Source organism: Herpailurus yagouaroundi, unplaced genomic scaffold (assembly GCF_014898765.1).
Source record: "Herpailurus yagouaroundi ecotype Mexico unplaced genomic scaffold, PumYag 198, whole genome shotgun sequence".
Lineage (NCBI taxonomy): Eukaryota > Metazoa > Chordata > Mammalia > Carnivora > Felidae > Herpailurus > Herpailurus yagouaroundi.
Window position 1 is genome coordinate 28,843,420 of NW_024412429.1, and position 16,886 is coordinate 28,860,305.

The 16,886-nt window shown below is 40.9% G+C and overlaps 1 long non-coding RNA gene across 2 annotated transcripts; it reads left to right on the forward strand.

Annotated features, from left to right (window-relative positions):
• Positions 1 to 9,959: 9,959 nt before the first annotated feature.
• On the forward strand, positions 9,960 to 15,510 carry LOC121013406 (uncharacterized). Of its 2 annotated transcripts, XR_005782688.1 has the most exons (4): positions 9,960 to 11,188; positions 12,555 to 12,684; positions 14,353 to 14,580; positions 15,033 to 15,510. It is a non-coding gene; the product is annotated as an uncharacterized LOC121013406 (long non-coding RNA). The 2 variants fall into 2 exon arrangements; XR_005782687.1 differs by lacking the exon at positions 9,960 to 11,188 and having other exon boundaries at positions 12,366 to 12,684.
• The last annotated feature ends 1,376 nt before the right edge of the window (positions 15,511 to 16,886 follow it).

A 16,886-nucleotide genomic window follows, 5' to 3' on the forward strand; every position in this document is an offset into this window, starting at 1 on the left:
ATATAAATGATGCAAATGTCTTTCCATATTATGGGATGGCTAGTCTATTTTCATCAGACATTTAAGAGGAGATCATTCTTTCTGACCTCCTCATTCCCAACGTACGAGGTGGTCGGGGCAGGAGGGTGGACAGACAGTAAGAAAGAGAGAGAAAAAAATTCACTCTCACAGGTACATTAAAACCACATAAATAGAACATTATACATTTGCCACAAGAAAGAAAGAGAGGGGCGCCTGGGTGGCGCAGTCGGTTAAGCGTCCGACTTCAGCCAGGTCACGATCTCGCGGTCTGTGAGTTCGAGTCCCGCGTCAGGCTCTGGGCTGATGGCTCAGAGCCTGGAGCCTGTTTCCGATTCTGTGTCTCCCTCTCTCTCTGCCCCTCGCCCGTTCATGCTCTGTCTCTCTCTGTCCCAAAAATAAATAAACGTTGAAAAAAAAAAAATTTAAAGAAAAAAGAAAGAAAGAGAAAGAGAAGGAGAAAGGAAGAGAGAGGAAGGGTAGCAGGAAGGAAAAAAATGAAAGTTCTCCTATCAAGAAAATTGTCCAGGGTGAGTTTTCATGTCAGGGATAAGAATAGTCTGGAGAGACAAATAGCAATGATTTGGGGTTTATTTTGTTTTGCTCGTTTATTTTTAGTTATCGGCTTACAACCACAATGAAAATTCAAAAGACAGATGACATTTAACTTTAAAAACTGAACAACTGATCCTCAATATCATCTGAAGGGAAAATACCTTCTGACACAATGGCTGGTGGCCATGGGGTATCGTCACATGACTTACACATTGGAGTCTGTGTTTTAATAAAGAAGCATCTCTGTACACACACACATACACAATGTTTCTGTTGCTCTCTTGCCAATGGATTTCAGAGGTATTTCCATGTAGTCTCTTTGAGGTCTGGTGGGGGTTGGAGATGAGAGAGGAAGTCACTGGTCCCATGGGAAACTGAGCTTGGGTGCAGCCTCTCAAATGGGAAGGAGAAGCTACCCAGGACCCAGCTAACTCCTCGAGGCAGTCCAGGATGGTGAATACCCACAGAAATCCTCAGAAACTGGCTAACAACTACAGTGTGGTTGAAAACCTGCTTTCTGTGCCTAGGAAATATTATTTATATTGGGATATCAAGACACCAGCCTTCTTCCAAATTATCTGGATCTTCTGTAATAATTGTTGACTGACCTGTAGACTGAAACTCAGAAGAAACTCAACTTTCCACCAACCATACTCCTTCTTTAACTAGTATTTTTGCACATTGACTGTAAAACTAAAGCTGAAGCTTGCACTTCTCAGTGACTTTGAGAGCTCTCACGTGGCTCTCGCACAAAGCTACGTTCTTCACTTTAGACTTCCACCAGTAACAAAGGTGTTACTCTTGCTTCAATATTTACCCTTTGTTTCCCTTTTCAAGTAATTTAGAACTTATGCAAAAAGAAAGGCGTTCTCTCTTGAGGACCTCAACCACTGGCGGCCAGAATAGAATCTGCAGTCAATCAGCAGAGACTCAAAAAATCTTTTTCCTCCACTAAATATCGCACAGCCTCTACCTCTACTCAGAGGGTGGTCTGCAGAAAAGCACTGGGTATTTCCTGGGTGATTGTGAGAAATTCAGTGTATAGGGTCCCACCTCCCCACTTTTTGCAACGGGATCTGCATTTTAACCGGGTCTCAAGTTGATTCACAAATACATTAAAGTCTGAGTAGCAAGATTCCAGAGCTCGTAGCAAATATTAACAAGAATAATAATTGCTCTCTCCCAACTCAATTGTATACTGTAAGCTTAATTCGTAGTTACTTCATTCATTTTTTATCATTTTAATTAAATTATTTTTAAGATAGCTTCTTACAGGGATGCCTGGGTGCTTCAGTTGGTTAAGCATCTGACTTCGGCCCAGGTCATGATCTCACAGTTCATGGTTTTGAGACCCGGATCAGTCTCTCTGCTGTCAGCACAGAGCCCACTTCAGATCCTCCGTCTTCTCTCTCTGCCCTTCCTCCATTCATGCTCTCTCTCTCCTTCTGTCAAAAATAAACAAACACTAAAATTTTTTTTTTCAAACAACAGCTTCTTACAACAAATTTCTTCACCAACTTTTGCAATAGTAATAAAATTATGTCAATATAAAACTGTTTTTATATTGTGCAAATGTTTTTATATGTGCAAATGCATGTCACAACTAATATTTTTAAAGTATAAAGATAATGTTTTAATAAAAATAATATTTTACATAATAGAAAAATAAATGAACTATACTGAAGAGATACATGTTTATTTTCTACAGCAGTAGAGTTCAATACCTTGGTTTCTAGTCAATAGGTTAGTTTTACTATAACACAGAGTGCCATCAGAGCTTCTTGAAGTGGAATAAAAACTTCCATATCAGTCTTTATGACAGTCTCATTTACATTTTTGGCCAGTGATTCACCACTTTTGACAGAAGAGGGTGAGAGGCAAAGGAAGATGTGACTCATTTATTTCTTCTTTTCAACAGAATGTCAGGCTGAGTCTTACCACACGCATTTCAATATCTTATTGTTGTAAGATAATCATACCTTATGTTTGCGTGACGTGTTACCATTAGCAAAGTGCCTCCCCATCTATTATCTTGTCTCATCCTCCCGCCAACTGGCAAGATGGGTGACATTAAGCTCTTTCTACAAATGGGTAGAGTCAGCCATACTGAGGTTGACTTGCCTGAGATGCAAAGCAGTAAAAGGGGGAACAGGATGAACAGTGCATTCTTCTGACTCCAAGCCAAAGTTGTCTCCAGATGGGACCTCGATACGATTTGTCCGAATGTGCTCTGTTCCACAGAGCTGGAATTTGGATATGAAGACTGACACTGATAGCATAATTAGAATGTGTAACCACTGCGTTAAATGTTCCACCTTTGAAAACTTCCTGAATATTTGCAAATATTAACACATTCAACTCTCACAAGGCAACAGTGTAGTGAATTGTATTATTCCCCTTACATAGATGAGTTGGGTTCTAAGAAAATTTGTCAGTATCATGTCAAAATTTAGCTTCTATGAAATTAAAACACTCAAGTCTTTTTATCACCAGAATGAGTACATCAGCTTGGGCTATAAATGACTTCAGACGTGTATTTAGAGGCGTGTATTTAGAGGCGTACTGGGAAATGTATCAGAACCAGCTTTCTGGGGAGAAAAGGTCCCAAGTGGTAGAGCTTGCCAATTTCTGTGGTGGAATTACTTCCCTCATGGCCTTGTCAAGCTACCAAGTTGACATCACTAGATTTGGAGCTAGGAACAGACATGCACAGTCAGCTCTCGCAAGCTAGTTCTGACACATTACTGGTCCAGGGCCAGGTATAACCTATTTTTATCTATTTATTTATTTTTAAATGTTTATTTGTTTTTGAGACAGAGAGAGACAGAGCATGAGTGGGGGAAGGGCAGAGAGAGAGGGAGACACAGAATCTGAAACAGGCTCCGGGCTCTGAGCTGTCAGCACAGAGCCCGAGGCGGGGCTCGAACCCAGGAACCGTGAGACCATGACCTGAGCCGAAGTCGGATGCTCAACCGACTGAGCCACCCGGGCGCCCCAGGTGTAACCCATTTTTCAGCTGCCATTCTTCATACTCTTCAGTAGGCCCATTCTGGCTTGGTTTTAAGACTATATTACAAGAATTTTGACAGGTTTTTGGATTACTATTAATTTTTCCAATTTTTTTTCCAGAGTGAATGATACTAATCGTCTCTAAAGAGCATGAAGACCCATGCATAAGCCGCTAATCCAAAAGCTGGCAAACTTCTAAAATAAAGGGGCAGTGCTATATGGTCTGAATGGTCTGTGTCCTCCCCAAAATTCATATGTTGAAAATATAATGCCCAAGGTCATGTTATTAGGAGGAGGGGCCTTTGGGAGGAGTCATGGAATCCTCACGAATCAGATTGGGGCTCTTCTAAAAAGGCTCTGAGAGGGGCGCCTGGGTGGCGCAGTCGGTTAAGCGTCCGACTTCAGCCAGGTCACGATCTCGCGGTCCATGAGTTCAAGCCCCGCGTCAGGCTCTGGGCTGATGGCTCAGAGCCTGGAGCCTGTTTCCGATTCTGTGTCTCCCTCTCTCTCCGCCCCTCCCCCGTTCATGCTCTGTCTCTCGCTGTCCCAAAAATAAATAAACGTTGAAAAAAACAAATTTAAAAAGGCTCTGAGAGCTAGCTTGCCACTTCCATCCTGTGAGGACACAGGAGACATCTGTGACTGAGAAGAGAGCCCTCACCTGATTGTGCTGGCACCCTGATCTTGGACTTGCAGCCTGCAGGGCTGTGAGAAATAAATCTCTCTTGTTTAGAGGCCACCCAGTCCGTGGTATGCTATTGTGGCAGCCTGAATGGACTAGGAGAGCCAGATGGTAAATAGTTTAGGTTTTGCAGGCCACATACTGACTCTGCTGCATATTATTCTTTATTTTTACAATCTTTTAAAAATATAAATAGTATTCATGGTGCTCGGGCTGTTCAAAAACAGCTGGATTTGGCCCGCAGACTAGATCTGGCCCATAGGCTGTAGTTGGCTGACCCCTTCTCGAAGCCTTGGGAAGGCAAGTTGGAGAAAGAGATGAGAACGGACATGTAGTCAGATGATCCTGATCGTTACTCCATATGTGATATCGGCAGGTCAGAGCCTTCTACCTTACAGAATTATAAGGGCTAAATCAATTAATTGCTATGAGAGCTCTTCCTAAAGTATAATGTTTCAATAATTGTAGGAAATTGTTAGCATTATCCTCAATTGCCCATGAACTAACTGCAACCAGTGTCCCAGTTGAATTAAAACCTCTACCCAGACCGTTAAAGTACCAGCTCTTTAAATACAACATCAGGGGAGAACTAAAGCTGTTTGGAACGTTATTATAAAAATCCTCTACCTGTTTGTGCTAAGTCACTCCCGAGGCAATGTCCAGGCTTCCTAGCGCTGGGTAGCAATTTCAGCATCAGCTTGACTTTGAGTTGTTCAGGGATCTGACCTTGCAAATATATTTCCTGGCATACCGTAGATGCTCAGTCTACACTGAATGAATAACTGAATTAATCAATGATCATATGAAACTAGCTGAGCCCTCACCTTCTGTGAACCATAGCTCTCCCAAGCCACTGTCCTAGCCACATTCTCCATAGCCTGCTGTGTGCATCCCAGCACCAAGAGGATACCTTCCCTTTGTGTTGAGATGTTTCCCTGGCTCAGATGATAGGAGAAAGAGAGAACACTGTGTACATCAGATACCCAACCACCCACAGCTGTTGAATAAATGGCTTTCTTTACATCTTAAAAATCAATATACTGCAATCATAATTATATCATGATGATAGATAATTACTTTAAAAAAATAAACAAAAGAAAGGGAAGAAAGAAATCCTCCTTTTGAGCTGACTTTGAAATCCAAACTGACAATAAGGAATGTCCCATGATATGGGACATATCCCAGGACTGATATGAGAACATCCTAGGACAGAGGTGAGTTTAAACTCCACTTCTCTCCCATCATTACTCAGTGTTAGACAATGTTTCATTATGTGCAAATGTATTATAACAATTTATTCATCTGGTACACTTTCTGAGCAGAGATTTTAGAGCATTTTAATTTTTAAAACAAGATTTCTGTTTGAACGCTATGGTGGAAATGAAAATTTTGATGTCTAAATCCATTCCTCAATTCTAGTACCTAAGAAACTCCTACCTTCACACTGGAATGTAAGCTGGGGTCCTCTTTTTAACTCCTAATAGGGATGGTTCCAATCAGCTGAAATATGTTTCTACTTTATCTGTTAAGTTTCTTACTACATGGCTAATGAGTTAAAGGATGATAAAGAAAGATTTAAGAATCTAGTTTCAGAAAATACGGCAAACTTTTTTTTCAGATGCCAGAGAGGAAAAAAAAAAGTACAACTGTAGTTTTTGCCTCTATCAATAAATTAGGAAATGGGATTTGGAATTAGAATCCAAAAAGAGACACCATAAAGTCTGACTGAACACAGGAGCTAGAGTAATTAGGAAGGCTGGGATTGAAATAAACAGAAAGAGATCTTCATAGACCAATTCAAACTGGTCGATATGTTTTTACAGAGTTATGAAATCATGCAGCATTCAGTTATGTTTGCCTTTTATTCATCTCCAGTGAAGCCATACCCTAACCAGGAAATTCATTTGCAGTAAAGAAGGATGGAAATACTTCAAACTAGGGCTACTTAAATCAAATGAGTGAATCTAGAATTTTTAAAAGTCAGCTGTGTTGGGTTGAAAGAAACAAAATAACAATGATTCTACTTTACATAATTGATCCTAAAATACTTAGGAACAAGTTGCAATTGCCAAATTTCACAATGTATGTAAAAAATTACACTAGTGCCCATGTTCATCATTCCTTTGTGAAATTAAATCATAGTAACTCTTGATCCTCAGTGATTTTCTCCCTGTGAATGAGCCATTTTGTAAATTATCTATAACAACACTTTAATCCAGACTTAATTTGTTTTCTACTATTCTAGAGGTTATGAAACATCTTCCTCGTCATCCACTGGTATCCTCAAAAGAATCAATTTACTCAGAAAGTAATCTAAGCCTGTTTCCCAAACTTCATTCCAGACAGTATTAATTCCTATAAGATGTTCTATAAAAACAAGGTTAATCATCAAATAAAGTTGAATAGATACTGTCTATGATTCCTTTCTTGATACTTCACAATGTGCCTTGGTGTTTAAAGTTTCTGAGAAGTCTGGCAGTAAAGAAACTTATCCGACCATGGACAGTTTTGTGGCTTTTTGTTGTTGTTGTTGTTTTCCCCCACATTAACACTTGTTAACATCCCATAGAATAAATATTCACAGGCACACACTGGGAAAAATTCTATAAATAAACCAAGAGGAGGATAAACCAATTGATAATGAATTCCATAGCTACACTTCAAAGCCAGACTTTAGAGTACCAGAATCACACACACACACACACACACACACACACACACACACACAACTCGGGGCCTTAGGGTTTGCGCCAATCCATTTCCTACTTTTACAAGCCCTGTCCCAACACCAAAACACCTCTCTCCTCCGGCGCCCCCTGCAGCCCACCCTAGTTACCTACCAGCATTGTTTTAAGGACAAAACTCTTTGAAGTTCTTTGAGCCTTGATAAAAATCAGACTTTTGTCTTCAGGTGGAAGTTAGCAATACTTGAAAAAATACACATACCCAAGCAGGACAATATTAGAGTCATGTCTAAGAAAAATAGAATTAAAACATAAAATATGATTTTTAAATTGTCCTTTTCAAAGGTATATAATGGTATTTGGGCTATGCAAAGGCATTAGAACTATGACTATTTTCTCATAAAATTGCATTAGCTCAAAACACCAATGGGCAGTTGTTGGGACTGGTTAAGAAGTAGAGAGAAGAACAGAAAAGAAGTGATAAGAAATGGCTTGTTGAATTCCAGAATGTTTCTTCTTGACAGCAAAATAGCAAAGAAATAATCTCATTTCAGAAAACACTGTGTGGTGATGGATGTTAACTATACCTATTTTGATGATCATTTTGAGATATCTATCTATATATATATATAGATAGATATGGATAGATATCTATCTATATATATAGATATGATATATATATATGGATTTATATATGTATATAAAATCATTATGTTGTATACCTGAAACTAACATAATGTTATACGTCAATTATATTTCAATTTCAAAACAAGAAAAGGAAATACTAATAAAAAGAAAAGAAAACAGGGGCACCCAGGTGGCTCAGTTGGTTAAGCACTTGGTTTCAGCTCAGCACATGGTCTCCAGGTTTGTGAGTTCCAGCCCTGCTTCAGGCTCTGCTGAGGGTGCGGGGCCCGTTTGGGATTCTCTCTTTCCGTCTCTCTCTGTCTCTCCCTTGTGCATGCATTCTCTCTCTCTCTTTGTCAAAAAAATAATAATAAAATAAATATTTTTTTCAAAAAGGAAAGAATATACTAATACATTTTCCCCTCACAGCATCCAGGAATTTTTAGACATAGCACTTACTGCAACTGTAACGTCATGGGTTCTGGTGACATGAATGAGCTGTTTAATGTCTATCTCACCCACTAGAGTGTAATCTCCCTTTTAAAAAAAATGTTTTTTTAATTTAAATCCAAGTTAGTTAACATACAATATAATGATGGTTTCAGGAGTAGAACCCAGTGATTCACCACTTAACATACAACACCCAGCACTCACCACAAGTGCCCTCCTTAATGCCCATCATCCATTTAGCCCGTCCCCCCACCCAACACCCCTCCAGCAGCCCTCAGTTTGTTCTCTGAATTTAAGAGTCTCTTACGGTTTGTCTCCCTCTCTGTTTTTATCTTATTTTTACTTCCCTTCCCTTATATTCATCTGTTTTGTTTCTCAAATTCCACATATGAGTGAAATCATATGACAGATTGTGATATTCCTAAGGGAAAGTACTGTGTCTGCCTGTTCCTCTTTGCGTCCTCAAGAGTGGTAAATTGCCAGTGCTTACAGTATATCAATAAAATATTTGTGGAAGTTAGGAAAGCAGGAGGAAGTGAAGAGCAAAGAAGAGAAGAGAGGGATCGTTCTGAGGTTTGATGATCCCAGAGTGATCACAGATTTACATTATTTCGTCTGGTTCTTCCAGTGGCCCCATAGGTTAAGTGTATAATCTCTGGCGATGGATAGGAGATAACTAACCCACATAGGCATTAAGTCATGACATCACTTTCACATGCACGTGTGTTCTGACCAGTCTTTGCCATAGTAGCAAAAAATGATAATAGAATAACGGGAAAAATGTAGTTCTCATACTAAATGGATTCCATCCGGATTTTGTACCCAGATAGTCATGTGATCATATGAGATCAAGTGAAGAAAGGAATGGATGAGGGGAGTTGAAATTTAGTATTTTTATCTTGTTTGCATGCAACTAAGAAATGAATATTTGATCATCATGATTTTCACAGAAATCTCATTATAGTCTTCTTTTTAAAACTTTTTTCAGTGTTTATTCATTTTTGAGAGAGACAGAGAGAGCACAAACCATGAGCAGAGGAAGGGCAGAAAGAGAGGAAGACACAGAATCCGAAGCAGGCTCCAGGCTCCAGGCTCCAAGCTGTCAGCACAGAGCCCGACGCGGGGCTCGAACCCACAAACTGTGAGATCATGACCTGAGCTGAAGTCAGATGCTTGGCTGACTGAGCCACCCAGGCACCCCTCATTATAGTCTTAATAACCATGACATTCTTTAGGTCCTACCAACTCTTTGCTGGAGTATGCTGAGTTTTTCCTGTCAGTTACTTAGCTATCTAAGTAACTATCTGATAGTTATTTAGCTATCAAAGTGCATAAAAAATTAATATTTCATTATCAGAGGTAAAGGAAATAAAGAGAATCTGCTCATTCCGCTTCACATTTTTCCTTTCTTCCACTAAAACCATGCCTAGGGGCGCCTGGGTGGCGCAGTCGGTTAAGCGTCCGACTTCAGCCAGGTCACGATCTCGCGCTCCGTGAGTTCGAGCCCCGCGTCAGGCTCTGGGCTGATGGCTCCGAGCCTGGAGCCTGTTTCCGATTCTGTGTCTCCCTCTTTCTCTGCCCCTCCCCCGTTCATGCTCTGTCTCTCTCTGTCCCAAAAAATAATAAACGTTAAAAAAAAATTTTTTTTAAATAAAACCATGCCTAGGTGACCCAATAGAGCTGCTGTAAATTTTTTCCCTGTGATTTAGCTAAATCTGCAAACGGAAATTAGGTAGACACCTTTGTAGAATACAAGGCAACAAGCATTTAAATATCACTAATTTACAGGCATGCTGCACGAGATCGTTGATACATTCTCATAACAAAAAAAAAAAAACAAGAGGAGGAGAAAGAACTTTACGGTCCTACTCTAATCAATTTGAAGCAAGAAAAAATCCCAAGTTAACATACTTTTTATTATTATGCTGGGCAGGGTGTACAAAAATAGTGCTGTTTCGACAAAACAAAAAGACTCAGGTATTCTCATATTTCTTTTCTGAGCCTAGATTTGAGCGGGGCCATTCTATCTGATTGTAATTCCTGTAGGTAAGCAGATGGTCAGGCAGCATACCAAGAATTATAATAATCTATGTGGGATGTTCCTAAGACATGAGTTAATGCTTTCAAACCCATAAAGCTTGGGATTTTATGGAGATGAACCACATTATAGACCTGCATGCAAGCATGTGCTCATCAGAATTACTTCAGCTGAATCAACAGCTCAGCTCATTTGCACCTCCTGACCTTCTGGAACTGACCTGTGAGATGCATCCTCAAACCAATTTCTTCCCTCCAAGGACTGAAATTAGATATAGAAAGATACACATGACTAGCAGTGGTAATATGCATTCTCGAGTTCAGATTTCTCGAGCTAAAACAAATATGAGAGACAAGGTAAACCGCAATGCCCAAAGCAAGAGATTTTACATCGTAACCCACTGCCTCCGTGAGATTTCAAGGAGCACTACTGGAGATGACTAGGAAAGAGATAGGCAGGAGAAGGGATGGAAAAACTTACAGTAGTAAACCGATCTGCACAGATTATACACAATTAATTGAAAACCAACTTTGGTGAAGCGAACGAAAGGCGGGCTTGGAATCCTAAACTAAGCGTTAATCATGGCTCAGACACTTACTAGTCAGTGGCTTTAAGAGGTTATTTAAGCTCTTTCCGCCTCAGTGTTCTCATCCTTAAAATGGGGATGATAATACCTGCCCCTTAGCATAGTTGTGAAATAATCTGTATAAAGTACCTGGTACACAGCACACAGTCAATTAGTGTATTTTACATTTCTTTCTCCTTATATGTTTCTTTTTAGTAATAATGGTTTCATTTTAAAATCTCACTGTTTTCAAAGCTCTTCTGCATAGGTTTTCTTAGCTGATCTCACAGCACTATCTGATATAAACATTAGCTCTTCTTTCACATAAGAGAACACAGAGGCTCATTCTAGAACCCACACTAGATTCTGGTCACCAGGGCTACCTCTCATCCTGTGCTAATCCCATTAGAATGAATATTGGAATAGCTGATTCATATGGAACACAGCTAAAAATAGTGAACAGACTCTAAGATCACCATATAGCCATCTAGGGGACTCTTGATTTTGGCTCAAGTCATGATCTCAGGATCATGGGATCATGTCACAGGATCAAGCCCCGGGTAGGTCTCCGCACTGAGTCTGGAGCCTGTTTAGATTCTCTCTCTCTCCCTCTGCCCCTCTCTCCTGCTTGCATGTGCTTTCTCTTTCTAAAAATGAAAAAGAAAAAATATATATAACGATCCAAAGTTTTTAAAAATATTAGGTCAATAGACAAAAGAATATTATGGCAATCCAGGTGATATGCATTTCAATTTTCACTACACAGTTGGGACTACAAGGGGCTAGAAATAAATGTCCCATTCAGAATTATAGAATGCACGGTATAGGCTTTAGCATGCTTCTGGAGAGCTGTGGAATCATTCATTTAAAAATCCATTCCTGTTTGCAATTATTGTTTGCAGAAATCTGCAGATAATGTACATACAAAAATGTATAAGGCAGATATTAAAAGTTCTTGCTATGGCAAAGTTCATGTTAAGTAGTAAGGATGCATCAGTTTTAGCAACTTAAAAAATGAGGAAGTAATTCATAATATATTAAATATAATGGTAAAATACCTTTTGCCACTTTTTGGCTAGTTTTCATCTTATTACTGCATCTAACAGATACACTACCACTAGAAGTTTTCATTTCAAAGCGAAATTTTAGAACACCTTTACGAAAATCTCAGAAATAAAATGAGGAAACAAAGAGGTAGTTAAGGGTTCAACAGAGTTTGGGAGAAAACACTAATAAAGCTTAGTGTTTGAAAAGAGGACATACCTGAAGTACCCAGCACTGTGCCTGGTATATAGAAAGCTTTCTAGTCAAGTTTTCCTTTTCTACCAGGGAAACTTGTGCTCTAGGTTCAAAACAATAAAAGGCAGAGATAATATGTCAACGAAGATGGACTCTAAAAGCAAAGAGAGTAACAAAGTAGGATCAGCTCAGGGAAGCAGGTTTGTGTTTCACAGAAATGAAAGAGCCCATCAATGATTTCTTAAAGCCCCATGTGTGAAAAGCCTGGCTACGTTGCCAGAATGCATATCACGCTGCACCAACCAGATCTACACTTCAGACGGAGATATTCCTTTTTCTGCTGCCAGAGGTGTTGGCTGTCATAGGTGTGTCCTTCCCAGGGAACCGTTCTTGGCTGAAAGAAGCTGCCTTACCCAAGTTTATGCTTCCCTCTGGAGCAGCCGCCCCCCCCCCCCCAAGTGACTCACGGAGGTAGAGTTACAAAGCCCGGCAGCCCCTTGCTTCAATTGCGACAACCGTAAAGGGCCCTCCCGGCTCCAGAGCCCCTGATGGGGCTGGCTGAAGCTTCTGTTACAACTACATCACACCTCAGCCCCACTTTACCCAGACTGCTTTCCTCAGTCCATCACCAGTGTCGATCCTTGGTGCATTCACCAATAAACAACCAACCATAAGTCTCCATTTCAGAGCTCTTTCCAGAGGACCCAACTAAAGACACTTGGTTACAGCAACGGTTTCGGGGAAGTAGACTCTGATACGGGATTTTGGAGATAGATTGCCCACTGGCCAGCTGGCAATGAGGACCCCACCGAGGGTGGTAAGTAGAAAACTGATACCCTGATACATTGTATGGGTCAACCGTCAAAGGGTTCAGCGACGGTGAACTGGGATAGGATGACAGGAAAGGCAGTGCACAGGCTCAGGCATCTGAGAGGTGCAGTGGGCATCACTGTTATCAGGACTACGGAATAGGGGAAACCTGATTCATCGAGGGAGGCAGACTTCACTGCAGAAGTGACTGGAGTTCAAGCCAACACTAAGGGGTATGTGTGTGAGGGGGAAGAATGGTTACAAAAGAGCCTTCCAGACAAAGGAAATAGCATCTACAGAACCTTTGGTACAGAAACGTGCCTGGCACTGAGGGGAACTGAGAGTGGCCAATAAATCTCTAGAGAGTGGAAATGAAATAGGGGAAGAAAGGAATCAGATGAGGCTGGAGGCAAAGGCAGGGGACAAGTCACAGCACAATAGAGACTGTTGTTATCTTAAGAGTGATGATAAACCACTGAAGGGTTTGAAGCAAGAAAGCTACAAGAAGAGATTTGCCTTAAAAAAAGAAAAATCTCTTCTGCTATTTGTGAACCGATTGGAGAGAATGAAAATGTACAGGAGGAAAGGCTATCTGCACTGCTCAAGAACCCAAAGTCAATTTTGTGCAGGAACAGTAAGTGATCCCACATTGTGAAGAGGCCTGTGCAGTGAGTCCGTGCACTCGTGAAGGTAGATGGAGTGGCCCATGCTGGGATGCGGTGATTCTCTCTAGAACCTTCTTCACTCACCGAGCTGTCAAACCACCCTCTCGGGTGATGGGAAGGCCAACGCATCTCCACTTACTGGTTGACGTCAACAGAAACAACCTGGGCCATTTCCCTTTAGTTTAAGATTTTAATCTCTATTTAGACACTAGAAGGTGGGCTCCACTGTTAACAGAGACTTAATGTCCTTTGTCACTGCTGTGTCCCCAGCTCTTAAAACAGTGCTCAGTCTTAGAAGGTGGTACTCAATAAATAGTTGTTGAGGGGCGCCTGGGTGGCGCAGTCGGTTAAGCGTCCGACTTCAGCCAGGTCACGATCTCGCGGTCCGTGAGTTCGAGCCCCGCATCAGGCTCTGGGCTGATGGCTCAGAGCCTGGAGCCTGTTTCCGATTCTGTGTCTCCCTCTCTCTCTGCTCCTCCCCCGTTCATGCTCTGTCTCTCTCTGTCCCAAAAATAAATAAACGTTGAAAAAAAATTAAAAAAATAAAAATAAAAAAAAAGTTGTTGAAAAATTGAATAAGTGAGTTTTAAAGGAAATACTCCTAATGGGGGTGTAGCAAATGCCTATATTTATACCTTGATATGAAGGATAAATATGAGTATAGGCTTAAAGGGGCAGGAGGGAAGCAGTGGGTCAGAAGGCTGTAGCAACTTGCCTACTTTATTGTTTCTATGTGTGGATAAGTATGGGAGGCAAACAGGTAATGTCTTCGGTTGAACAGCTTAATGGGACTGGCTGAAGATACATTTTTGAGTCAAGCTGTAACCTCGAGCTGTTAAGAAGTTCTTTCAAAGTGAGAGCAACTGTCGTGTTCTGACATAACCTACTCATTAAGCCCTACTTGTCATTTCCTGTTTTGTTTTGTTTTAATGGAAGGATCTTAGAGTTACCTTCCAATGTAATCTAAACCAGTTGTGAAACCCAAATAACTCCTTGTCCTTGCTTCCAAGTCTGGGCCTGTAGAAGAGTCAGTCACTCTTGAATGAAAGATAAATGGCACTTCTGTTCCTCCTGGCAGCTGCGTTCCTGCTCCTGAGCCTGGCTGTAAGGCTGAGACCCCAGTGGAGAGCCGCCCTCGAGATCCCTCACGTCTTCTACACCTTTCTGTGCCGCTCAGAACCGAACATCAATTTTATGGAGGAACAGTAAGTGGTCCCATATTGAGGAAGCCTGCACAGGTGAGGCTGTGCCCTCTGTCACGGTTGTAAACTAACACATTACATATTCACGCACAGAGGGACTAGGGAGGACACCCCACTCCAGAGCGTGAGCGAACAGTGACATCCAGTGGCAAGCGGGGTGCATTTCTGACGTGCGTGCGGTGCACACGAGGATGAGGCTCACTCTTCTCCCTAGATGCTCACTTCGGCTTTGTCCTTCCAACCTCGGAACCCTCTGAAACTCCAGGAAGATTCCCATTTCAGACCAACCGGGTTCTACCAATCATATTTATCTTTCCTCATTTCTGGGTTTTTCTTTCGGCCTAATCATTCATCTCTCCAGAGTTGCAATGTTTTAAATTGCATCAAAAATTTAAGAGATGTTAATGTTCAACAGATGAGAAAATGTAAAATTCCAAAATTATATTTGTTCTTGGTTTTGAGACCAAGCTTTGTCATTCCTTCAACAGATGGTCATCATGTACCTACTAGGTGCCAAGCAGTGAGCAACAGAAGAATTCTTACCCTCTTGGAGGTTACATTCTTACTGGAGAAGACAAGACAGTAATATACATACATATATAGACATTTCAAGTCATCTTAAGTGCTGAAAGAAAGAAAGAAAGAAAGAAAGAGAAGAAGGAGGGAGGGAGGGAGGGGGGAAGGAAGGAAGGAAGGAGGGGGGAAAAGAAACAAGAGAAACAAGGTAAGAACATAGAATCTGACAAGGGGATTGGTGTTATTTGGCATGGTGATCATACAAGGTCTCTCTGAGCACATTTGAGCAGCACCCTGAGATTAAGGGTCAGATAATGTGTATGTCAGAGGAGGAACATTCCAAACATAGAAAAAAGCAAGTGATAAAAATAACTGTCATATGAAATCAAGATTCTAGAGAAAATTAAAAATGGGATCATCACAGGGAGCCTGCGTGGCTCAGTTGGCTAAGCGTCCGACCTCAGCTCAGGTCATGATCTCCTGGTTCATGAGTTCAAGCCCCTCATTGGGCTCTGTGCTGACAGTTCAGAGCCTGCTTGGGATTCTCTGTCTCCCTCTCTGCCCCTTCCCCACTCATGCTCTCTCTCTCTCAAGTATAAATAAATAAACATTAAAAAAAAATTTTTTTTTAATGTTTATTTATTTTTGAGAGAGGGAGAGACAGAGTACAAGCTGGGGAGGGGCAGAGAGAGAGAGGGAGACACAGAATCCGAAGCAGGGTCCAGGCTGCGAGCTGTCTGCACAGAGCCCGACACAGGGCTTGAACTCACCAACCGTGAGATCATGACCTGAGACGAAGTCGGACACTCAACCGACTGAGCCACGCAGGCGCCCCATAAATAAACTTTTTAAAGAAAATGAGATCATCAGTATTGAAATAAAAATAATTATACAGGAAAGCAATTATACATGAACGCCTAAGCTATGAGCCTAAACTCAACTTGCACACTAAAGTGTGCAAGACAGAAGAGTGCAAAAGTTAATTACAGGCGATCTTCGGATCAGGAATTCAGACCTAAAATAAAATAGTGCCCTATAATAACAAAATGCCACTACTTACAAACAGTTTATGCCAATGAAAAGGCAAACAGTCGAGTCGGGAATGTAGACAGATACATGCTTCCTTAGGTCTCTTACCCAAGTGCACTCAACAGGAACAGGAACGATAGGCCACCCAGTGGTAGCTAAGGGCATTACCTCTGTCTGTCTGCCTCTCTCTGTATCTCTCTCTCTCTCTCACAGGCACGCAATGCAGAAAGTTTCACAATTATCATGGTATATAATAAGGACACAATTTTGAGAAAGATAATTTATTCCTTTTCCCTCTTTTTGAGGCATGACTTATACATATCTTTAAGGGTTCAACTGGCTTAATTTTTACATATGTTACATACGCATAAATTTAACTACCATCCAGGTTAACATATAAAACATTCCCAGCTCCCCAGAAGTCTCTCTTTTTCCCTCCCTCTCACAACCCCCAAAAGGTAATCATTATTCTGCCCGTCATTATGCATGTATTTAGTTTAGTCTGTTTTTTGAACTCATAAATGAAATCACAGAGTATATACTCTTTTTATGTCTGACTTCTTTTGTTCAACATCACATCTGTCAGATTCACTCATATTGCTGTTTGTTGCAATAATCTGTTTTCATTGCTAGTATTATTGCCAGTATTGTTAGTATGCTAGTATTCTAGTATAGATATATACATACACGGTTGATATGTTCTACTGTTGGTAAACTTTTGGGTTATTTTTCAGTTGGGGTGATTATGAATAAATCTGTTACTAACATTTTCATACGTGTCTTTTGGCAAAAGTAAG